General features: G+C 36.3%; 1 long non-coding RNA gene across 1 annotated transcript; it reads right to left on the bottom strand.

Moving 5' to 3' along the window:
- Nucleotides 1-7,186: 7,186 nt before the first annotated feature.
- LOC136230504 (uncharacterized) lies at nucleotides 7,187-10,559 on the bottom strand. The gene is made up of 3 exons (XR_010689422.1): nucleotides 9,960-10,559; nucleotides 9,747-9,838; nucleotides 7,187-7,791 (listed from the first exon to the last, which is right to left on the bottom strand). It is a non-coding gene; the product is annotated as an uncharacterized lncRNA (long non-coding RNA).
- Nucleotides 10,560-11,410: the final 851 nt, after the last annotated feature.

Below are 11,410 nucleotides of genomic sequence, written 5' to 3'. Positions count from 1 at the left end.
GTGGATCCCACATCAAAAAAATAATCGAGCTTTTTAATGTGCTCGTGGCTCAATTTATCTTTCCATAGGTATGTTTGTGTGCTATAAGTTCAAGTGTTTCAACTATGGGTAAATGTCTAAAAAATGAGTATATATTCAAAAAGAGCTATTCAAGTTTTTATTCATGACTCGATAATTCAATTTAGAATTTTAGAGTTGTCAAATGAAGGTTTATCCTATCACAAGTTAATGTTATTTGAAAATTTGTTTTAAAGTTTGTTTCGGGACTCAGTTGATACTTTTGAACATACTTGAGCTAAAGGGTTTGGGTAGTGTTGCCAAAACCAAAAGGAAAAATTGCAAAAACATCAAACAAAGGACTCAAACAATAAACACACAACTACTCAACTATAATTAAAATAACAAACACAAACAATAAACACACAACTACACACATTTTTGTTCCATTTCCTATCTTTGACTCCCCCCCTACTAAATTTAAGCCAAATTTCAAAAAGGCGCAAAACAGTAGGAAAGAAAAAGGAAAAGATATGAAATACCAACTCAATCGGGGAGGTGCCAATTACGCTCATTGGCGTAATGTGTCATGAAGCTATCGAAGCGAGCATTGTGGCGGGCATTGTCGGCTTGAGTCTGGAGGTGGAGCTACTCCAAGCGTGCCAAAGCCTCGGTGTGCTGGTGGGCGATCTGCTCAAGCCCATCCAAATGGTGACGGATGTTGGTGTCATCAGATTCAGGGATATGGTCAGCAGTGGTGGCAGTGGGACCGGCATCAGGCATAGCCGTATCATCGGTACCAGGGGGACAACTGTAGAACGAGCAACTTTATTTAAATAATGTTCATCAAAGCTTAGGAGCACAAGTTGCTCATAATTTCGCAAGTCCAATCGAAAACCAAAATGAATGGCCAACCTAGTGACTACGTGTTCGAAAGCTAAAGTGCGCTTATTGCTATGTATAATGGCTTCCATGGCACGATAGACAAATCGGGCAACATTCACTTTTTTACGATTCATGACGCACCAAAGGATGGTGATGTCTTGGTCACTTACTTTGTCACTCTCTTTTTTGTCTTGGATGGCATAACAGCTAAATTTGTGGACCATTTTGAGTGTGTGGTCCACAATACGAGAGGACTTTTGGGTGCCCCTTTCGTAGGGAGAGGAATTGGTGAATTTATGCCAAGCCGATTCAGGGGTGACGTTGGAGGGAAGAGAATCAACTCCCCCCGGACGAAGGTCAAAGCAAGTGCAAAATAGTTTTTCATCGGCCTCGAAGGCCCGACCAAACAAATAGAATTTGAGCGTTTTAGCATGGTCGGGTGTGTCAAAGACATCAAGGGTGGTAAAAAATTCACGTAAAAGCACCGGGTAAGTACCATACTTGGTGAAAGTAAGATGAGTCCAACCTAAACGACCTAGAACAGCACGCAATTCATCCACATCCCCAAACATATCATATGCATTAACATCAAAATAATGGGGTTCAGCAATACCCATAGAGTTTATAATACGATACCTTTCGCCTTCTTCATCAAAAAAGATTTTAAAAGGACAATTGTACCGTTCAGCAATGGTGAAGACCCGTCCCGTGTGCAGGTCACGGGTGGTGGGAGCACGAACCGGGGGATTATCTGAATCCGAACCTTCAACAACAGGTGTGGAGGATGTGAGTTTCTTTGCCAGCTTTTTGAGCTGCTTGTTACTCCAAGTTGACATCTGCAAAATGTGTTAGTGAAAATGTGTGTAGTGACAATTTAAGAAAAAAAAATGGAGAAGAAAGCTTAAAAAATCCCTAATTGCTAAGTATGGGAAATTGGGGAAAATGATGAAATTTGTGAAATTGAAGTGAATTGGAGGTGGAAATTGGTTGTGAAAGGGGAAATGAGGAGAAACGGGAAGAAAATGGATGAATTTAGAGTGAGAGAAGGAAGTTGGGTATGGAAGCTCAAATGAAAAATTAGGGATTTGGAGATGGAGGAAGATGAGGGAAGTGAAATGTATGATGGGAAAATGAAAAATGAGTGAGAAAACAGAGAAATGGAGATGAAATTATTGAAGAAATGGTGAGAAATTGGAAGGAATGGAAGAGATTGAGGGAGATGTAGAGTGAGAAAGAAGATGGTTATGGAGGTTCAAATAAATTTGGATTGAGGAAAGCAGAGTTGGGAAATGAAAAATAAGTGAGGAAAGTAGTGGGAAATGGAGATTCGAGAAGAAATGGGGAGGAAATGAGGGAGAATGGAAGAATTTGGGGGTGAATTGATGGAGTTTGAGGGTGAGGAAGAAGAAATTTGAGAGTGGGAGAGGGGCGGTCGAAATATGGTGGGGGGAAGAGAGAGAATGTAATTTGGGAAAACAAAAGGGGGGAAGGCTGTGGTCAAATCGCACTTAAAGTGGGATTCGAACAAGTCTCGGCGAGACCTATTGGGTAGGGCCCTGGAATAAATTCCAGGGCCTTGTCTTGGCGAGACCTATACAGGTCTCGCCTAGACGCCTTTGAGAGAAGGCCCTCGGAATGAGTTCCAGGGCCTTATCTCAGCGAGACCAACATGGGTCTCCCCGAGACCTCAGCAGGTCTTTTTTTATGTTTAAATATATATATAAATATATATTTAGGGGAAATAAAAATAAAATAACAAGAGCAAGAAAAATAAATTTAGGGAAAATGAAATTAGAGAAAAGTTGTAGAGTTTTTTTCTGGAACCTATATAAAGTCATAGAGTTTTTGTTGAGAAAAGTTCAGGAGAATTTAATCTGTGGATATCTTTTGGACCAGAAAATTCATATGAGTGGTTGAGTAATTCCCCCACATAGTCATATTTGACACTTTATCATAAAAGACACCAGCTTTAAGGGCAAGCTGCAAGCAAACCATAATGAATTAATCTAGAGAGTTTTCTTTCATGATAATATTGACTGAGGATTATTGGAGTGGTATGAATAGATTTGTTTACCTGGCATTTTGCGCTGTTCTCATCCAACCTAGTCAAAAAATGGAAATTCTTTGTAGGTATATTTGGAGCATTTTTCAAACAAATTAAAGCACTGCACCGCATAGAAAAATATATGAATAGGACCCATCAAAAGAACTAACAAAAGCTAGGTACCAGGGAAAGCAGTACGAAACAACACATGATTCCTACTTAGTGTTACAAGGGTTGCCCACTACCATCACTTTAACATTACGGGGAACAACAGCATTGAAAGCTCTTCCCTATTGCATATATATGCATGATTAGTTGCATTGTTACTGCTAAAAATTGAAAAGAGTCTGAAATTATGTATTACAGAACCATAATGTAGAAATACAAGCAACTTTATAAGCTCCATTTCCTAGTGGCAGCAAAAAGACAACAATAGTTGGTGGCAATTTCAGAAGGTTAGGTAACATCACTAAAGAACAACAGACATAATCTGATGCAGACTTTCCCAACACATAAAAAAGAGCAAGCAACCATATTCACAGTGACCATTAAAGCCCTTATGCTTCAACAAGCCAGAACATAATTTTGGATCAATGGCGTGGAATAATAGTGGTGTCATTAAGAAAATCACTATCACTAATTTTAGCAAGTTACCTTCCTCTGAAGTTACATTGCTGATTACGAGACGAAGGCAAATTCACATGAAACAGGTTCTGAATAGAATCCCGCTAATTGTAAAGCAAGAAAAGAAACACCAAAAAAGGAATTCCTCTGTCAAAGTCCATCTATCTATTAACATAGGAGAACCATTTATTTGTCAAAGTCCATCTATCTATTAACATAGCATAATCATTTTCCATTCCGTCTGAAGGATGATCATTAAGCAAAAATCTTATATGAGTGTCAAACTAAGATGTTTTTCCTCCTTTAGGTAGAGTAAATGGACTGGGTTTGAGTACTTTACTCATTCGATATTAACATGTCATTAAATATAGAACATTGACTATAAAAACTGCAGATTACTATGACAGTTTGATAAGAAACGAAACCCTATAGCCAAAATAACTAATCTCAGAAACACAGATAAGAAACTCGATAACTCTTACAATAAATATTATCAAATCATAGAGTAGGTTGCACATTACCTAATGACTGAAGTCGCTCCATTTCCTGACTTGTTACTAGATTGGTGTTGTATAGGCAAGTGAATCTATCAGAAAAGAATATGATCAGAAATGCGATCAGCTTAGGCATCAACACCAATTTGTGAAGGATCACTAAGCCCAAGTGATTGACCTGACTCGGGCATATGTCAAGAATCTGCATTCCCAGATAATAGCGGTCTTTCAATCTGTTGACACAATATCAAAGTGTATTGAGAAGATGAGAGATGAAGAGTTGCAGCCACAAATGCTGGAGTTAGGGTAAAATGGTTATCTTGTTTTCTTATCTACCTCAAATAAATTCAAGCATTAAAGATGCGCTTAATTACATTTACAATCTCTGAATTTTTTTTGTATGTTGAACATGAATCAAGTGTGCGAAGAGTTATTTTACATTGTAAATGACTTGTCCTATCTTACATCCTTTATTTCTTGTTAATGTCTTGTTTCTCGCTTGTAATTCCAGAACTGCACTATGTTTTATCTTTTTCGCCAACTAGAAAAGACAGTGTATGTAGATCGGATAATATCAAGACTATAAGCATATCGTTGATATGCAATTCATCGTCACTTGAGTATTTATGACTGGTATGCAGGCTGATAAGGATGTGGAAGACCATGCTTGAATGTCATCATGCATAGTACATCGCCATCTCATCGGCATACCATTTGAGAACCACATAAGGAACTCTGCAGGGACACAGACACACACACAGAGAGAGATTATGGCTCAGCTTCTAGAGGAGGTAAAGTGTTTTGGCTTGAGCTTTGCGAATTGGGTTAACAGCTACATGATGTATGTCGAAGTGCTAACTGGGTGGCTTCACCGATGCATCCTACTACCACTGGAACAATCCAAGCATATGAGACTAATTCTCCCCTCGTCGAGATCTTGCAACACCTATTTTCGTTCTCTGCCATGATTGGTCTATTGGCCTTAAATTTTTACCATCTGAGGAACTTAGTATTGCTATCAAAAGCTTCTCATCTCATCTGTGCCGAATAATGGAGCAACAAGCAAAACAATCCCAAAAGAAAGAGGAGAAATTAGAAGAGAATAAAGAATCAGAGAGCAAAAAGAATGAGAATAAGAAAAAGAAGAGGCATATTCAAACCTATGGTTGATACATGGGAGTTTGACAAAAGTTCTTGATAGATTAAATAAATTTTCTGAGGCTTCACTGAAAATGTATGAGGATATTGATAGCTCCTATTTGTATAGGGTTTTTAGGATCATTTTAGTTTGTTTTTCCTTTGTTTCCTTTTAATTTCAGTATCGTTTTGTTACTTTTTAGTTAAAATTAGTAATTTCCATTATTTATGGCATTTTTTGTGTTTTCAGGTGTTTTTAGGCCTATTTGAGCATTTCCGAACCATACCCAAGCCTATTGGAGCATTTCCGGATTATTCAGGGACCATCAGAGCACTTTTGGGATTCATTAGGGACCATTAGAGCACTTTTTGGAAGCCCAGAGACCTAAACAGATAAAAGCTGGAGCAAAACTGCCCCATTTAGGCCATCGTCTCGTCGAGACACTCCTTATCTCAACGAGACGAGGCGGGGAAAGGCGCACCAGCGCCTTCCCCCTTGTTGGAATGCGTGGATCGGGCCCTAAAAGCCCATTAAAACACTTTGTAATTTTCCTTTTTTACCCTTGAGGCATTAGGGTTTCCTCCCTAACTCTACAAATAGGGAGCTAATCCTAATCCTCGAGGGGGGAGGATTAGGTTTGAAATAATCAGAGAGCCGCTAGGGCTTTATCTCCTCCATAATGTAGTTTTTAGCTTTTAGATTAGATTTTCCTGCTTTCTAGATTACGTTAATTTCAATTTATGTTTTGTCTTTTCTTATTGAAGAACAATTGATGGGAGAAGCTCCTCATCTTCAATTTTTGTAATCAGAATCGACAAGCGGGTTTCTGATTTCTATCTCTCCCTCTCATCTTTTCCTTTTATATTTAATTGAAGCTTTTTCCAATATTCATATATGCCTATTGCTCTGATTGGTTTGTCTATGAACTGATCCCCATCCAATTTGGGATGAGGATGAAATTGATTGTATGAATATGTATGATTAGGGATCTAGGACATTTGATTGATCAGTTTATGCATGCTTAATGCCTAGAAATTGTTAGGAACAGGATTTATGCTAGAATGAACATTGATAATGATCAACTAGCCTGTTTATGTACATAATGTGCTTAATGCCTGTGAACCTGACATTAAATAGGATTATAGATAGATGAGAACCTGACCACGGAATCGTCTATACCGAATTTGTATTAATCTGACTTCGCTAGAGACCACTAGGAATGAGGCTTTGTGGCTGGGCTACGGCTTTAGCCTTAGTTGTCAATAAACCTAATGTTTTGCATGACCTAGGGTATATGCCTAATCAAGCTGTCACCCGAATGCATGTGAATAGGAAGGACAATACTGATCACATTAGTCTTTCACTTAGAACAATTACCTTCAATCATTGGTAAAACATAAATCTGAACTCTTTAAACCCATACATAGGATTTAATCAAAGGATTCCTCAGCCTAGATTGTGTCATCAATTAATTCACCTTCTACCCTATCAATTGTTCGCTTTATTTTGTATTTTTATTGCTTTCAATTAGTTAATTAGTTCTTCACAAACCTAAATCTTTATCCAACCCTCTAAACAATTAGATCATTTTAGGTAGATTTGGGTTGGATAAAGATCTCTAAACAACTAGCAAATCTACCTAGAATGATCTAATTGTTTAGAGGGTTGGATAAAGATTTGGGTTTGTGAAGAACTAATTAACTAATTCAAAGCAATAAAGATACAAAATAAAGCGAACAATTGACAGGGTAACATAAACAGGCTAGTTGATCATTATCAATGTTCATTCTAGCATGAATCTTGTTCCTAACAATTTCTAGGCATTAAGCATGCATAAACTGATCAATCAAAGGTCCTAGATCCCTAATCATACATATTCATACAATCAATTTCATCCCAAATTGGATGGGGATCAGTTCATAGACAAACCAATCAGAGCAATAGGCATATATGAATATTGGAAAAAGCTTCAATTAAATATAAAAGGAAAAGATGAGAGGGAGAGATAGAAATCAAAAACCCGCTTGTCGATTCTGATTACAAAAATTGAAGATGAGGAGCTTCTCCCATCAATTGTTCTTCAATAAGAAAAGACAAAACATAAATTGAAATTAACCTATCTAGAAAGCAGGAAAATCTAATCTAAAAGCTAAAAACTACATTATGGAGGAGAGAAAGCCCTAGCGGCTCTCTGATTATTTCTAACCTAATCCTCCCTCGAGGATTAGGATTAGCTCCCTATTTTCAGAGTTAGGAAAGAAACCCTAATGCCTCAGGGGTAAAAAGGGAAAATTACAAAGTGTTTTAATGGGCTTTTAGGGCCCGATCCACGCATTCCAGCAAGGGGGAAGGCGCTGGTGCGCCTTTCCCCGCCTCGTCTCGTCGAGACAAGGAGTCTCTCGACGAGACGAGGGCCTGTCTCGACGAGACAGGTCCTAAATGGGGCAATTTTGCTCTGGCTTTTATCTATTTAGGTCCCTAGGCTTCCGAAAAGTGCTCTAATGGTCCCTGATGAATCCCAAAAGTGCTCTGACGGTCCTTGAATAATCCGGAAATGCTCCAATAGACTTGGGTCTGGTTCGGAAATGCTCAAATAGGCCTAAAAACACCTGAAAACATAGAAAATGCCATAAATAATGGAAATTACTAATTTTAACTAAAAAGTAACAAAACGATACTGAAATTAAAAGGAAACAAATGGAAAACAAACTAAAATGATCCTAAAAACCCTATACAAATGGGAGCTATCAACCTCCCCACACTTAGATCTTGCTTGTCCTCAAGTAAGACAGAATCCAAAACAGAGAAAAATCAACAAATAGCTCCCTTACAAAAACAAGAATCTACTACACTTTGTTATCCACAACAGTTCAGACTACTCATTTTGCAATTGAAAACATAATGAACCTTAGACGAGTCTCCAAAACTGATTAATTTGGTTTTATCAATCAACACTTCATGAAAACGAAAGAAGAAAACTAAAATTGATAGCTCACAAGCGGTCACTCTAACGCTCAAGTGTTTGGGTAAAAATTTTTTTATTTGTAAACTCTCTACATGTTATTGCACAAAGTGGTCACGTTGAGATTGCATCATCCATCCGGTCAAAATTAATGCATTAAAATTAAACAAAATCATAGGTCTTTAAAGGGTTGTAACATTGGTTAAAGGTTGGGGTAGAAAAATGGGAATTTATAGGCAAAAAGTTAATGACTCAAATAGTTAAAATTTTTACAAAAAGGACACATTTTCAGCATTGGGGAGGTATCAACCAGATATCAAACATAAAAGCAAAATAGCTAGGATATCATACTTGAGCGGCAGGCCACTTATAAAGTTGATGCAAGCAGTACGTGATTAAATGGCCAAAGATGGTTATATAGCTCAAAGAGACTTATAAACAAGATACTAGAGTGACTATTTCGATGTAGAGAGTCCAAGATGATATAAGAAAAATTTTCCAGTTCCTATTTCAGTTAGATTACATTGCTGAGGTGAATCATAGACAAATGATAGATGAGGAACTAAAGAATGGGTTGGAAAGAGTGGGAGATTTTTTCAAGGATTCTGAAATTATGAAGTTGATACAAGCAGTAAGTGTTGATCTAAATGTAATTGCGGTATCACTTGATATTAATACTTCCTCTTTTTTTAATTGCTTTCAATAAAGTGCTCCTCTAACTCTCTCAGTGGGGTTATGATTTATTATCTATGCGTTTTATGCAGGATTTTGCACATTAAATTTCCTTTCTTTCCGAGTATCTAGTTTTTCTAGCTACTACAATTCACTTCATCCTTTTCCAAGTATATGAGCTTTTTATCTTATGGGTTTTCATTTTAATGTTTACTTAATTGATAGCTTAAGCTACTATAATTGGCCGGTTTTATCGAAGAAGACTAACAAATTAACCTTTTGAAATTACAACCATTTGGCAGAGAAATATGTTTGATAATTCCATGGAATTCTATGGATTTCAATACAAATTCAGTTTCAATTTTTTCTATCAAGCTTGTATCTTATAGTGTGGGTGGTAACATGGTAAGTAAAACGGATAAAAAAACCAGTAGGACATCACCATTTTTTCAAGCTGATTTTATGATCTAATCAGCAACAAATGTAACCTTACCTTGTCAAGATCAAGATTGCTAATTTTCCGAGTTAACCTTGGATGCTTTATGTGGTATATCTAAGACATTAAGTAAGAACCAATATCTAAGACATTAAATAATAACAAATAATGATGGCATATGGTACAAAACCAATGAGGAAGCATATAAAAGCATCAAACGGACTTGCAGAGAAGTCAAACAAAAGTATATGCAACTACAGCATAAAGTTAAGATATTGGCTAAAGGTGAGAACTAGTTGAACTAATAATATTATGAAAAGTTGAAATACAAAGAATATAAGCATGTGATGATTCCTCAACAAATATGCCCAATTAATTTTCAACCTTATATAGATACCCTGTAGGTAGACCTTTAGCAATTAAGAACAGAAAACTAATATATTTCATTCTAACATACAAGACTAGTAGGAGAATTATTTTGCTTAAAAAAATACCTCAAATAGCCATGGATTTTACAGAAATTTGGTTCTCCACTTCAATGTTAGCTAGAAAATGCCTTAATGTCCCCCTAAATCCTTTTGGTTCTCTATAGGAAAAAAAAGTGAGAAGAGCGGAGAGGAAGGTAAGGTAATTTTTTTAAATCGCCAATGAAAAGGAAGAAAAGAGAACAAAAGAAATTGAAAGGGAGAAAGCAGTGAAATATTAACCTACAAAACTGCCATCACGATTGTCTGAAAATAGCCGCCACTTCAAGAGGAGGAAGAGGAGCAAAGAAGATGAAACTAGACGGATTCTACTCCAAGAAATATGAATTAAGAGAGATAATAAATTTTCGCTTTTGCTCAGCGCTTCAGTCCTACTCATGACTTTTGACCTGATTATCACTGGCTTCAACGAGACCGATGTTCATTTTTTCTGGATTCGAGTATTCCCTAACTGAATTTCATGTTTGAGAAATAAGTTAATTCTTCACCTTTCCTGACAAACAGCTGAAATTTGGGTCTTCAACTGAAATAAAAATAGAGAGAGGGATTGTGAATTATTAGGGAAATGACATATGATGGTGGAAAGAGGGGGAACTCTGAAAGGGAAATTTTGGTAAAAGTCAAATTCTATAGGGAAAAGGCAAATAGCGGGAAACGAAAATTTTAGGGTTTTCTTTTTTGGTCATTGGTATGTAGTTGGTAATGTGTTTCATAATTTTATGAATAAATATATGGTTGGTATGTGGTTGCTAGTTACAACGAGGTCGCCCAGACATATATTTTCATCACAATTACCCACAATGTGAGTCGTTGGTAATTCATGTCGTTTGTGAGTCGTTGGCATTTGCAAGGTATATTATATGAAAATGTTGTCTGATTAATTTGGAAAGTAAACCGTATGTATGCTATCGCTAATAACAACGACATACATGTCGTTGATAAAATGTCGTTAGTAAACTGTTATTTTCTTGTAGTGATTGTTTGAATAATTATGAATAATTATACAGAACTTCAACATGTATAATTGATGTTTGGAACAACTTCAACATAATAATCCTTAAATAATTACAAACAAAGGGCCATCATTAAGTACCATCCTAAACCATTGTGTTAGGTATCAAATGTGACTTTGTTTGTTTAAAATATCAATAGCACCAAAAACCCATACAAACAAAGAAAATGACTCTTCAATATTGTTTCTTTCTCTAGAATATGAGTGTATTAATGGTGAAAAAGAAAGTGGGTGAAAATAGAGAAAACTCATTAGTTTTTTACACATTCACCATTAAGACCATCATCATTTCGAAACCAATCAAAGCTTTATAGTTTAGCCATAGCTTATGCATTCAACCTTATATATAAAGAGCTGAAATGTGAAGAAAAAATGAAAGTTCAGCTTTAATTAGCTCGGCCTTCGGACACAGTCGTGATCCTCCACCAAATGGCATTATCACCTTTCTACTAATTGTTCCTTTCTTCTGTCAATATTTTAAATTATACTTAATTAATTAAGGCTACATTAATTAATAAAGGTGGTTTAAAATATCATATAAAAGATATATAAAAGTTAAATTAATATACATCTGAAGAATAATTCCATGTCTTTTTATACAAGACAATGAATGAAAATATGGTGAAGGTTGAACCCATCATCTCTTTTTTTTCATTCCAAT

This window comes from Euphorbia lathyris, chromosome 5 (genome assembly GCF_963576675.1).
Source record: "Euphorbia lathyris chromosome 5, ddEupLath1.1, whole genome shotgun sequence".
NCBI lineage: Eukaryota > Viridiplantae > Streptophyta > Magnoliopsida > Malpighiales > Euphorbiaceae > Euphorbia > Euphorbia lathyris.
The sequence above is the reverse complement of the archived record's forward strand: the minus strand, read 5'-3'. Positions and strand labels throughout refer to the sequence as shown.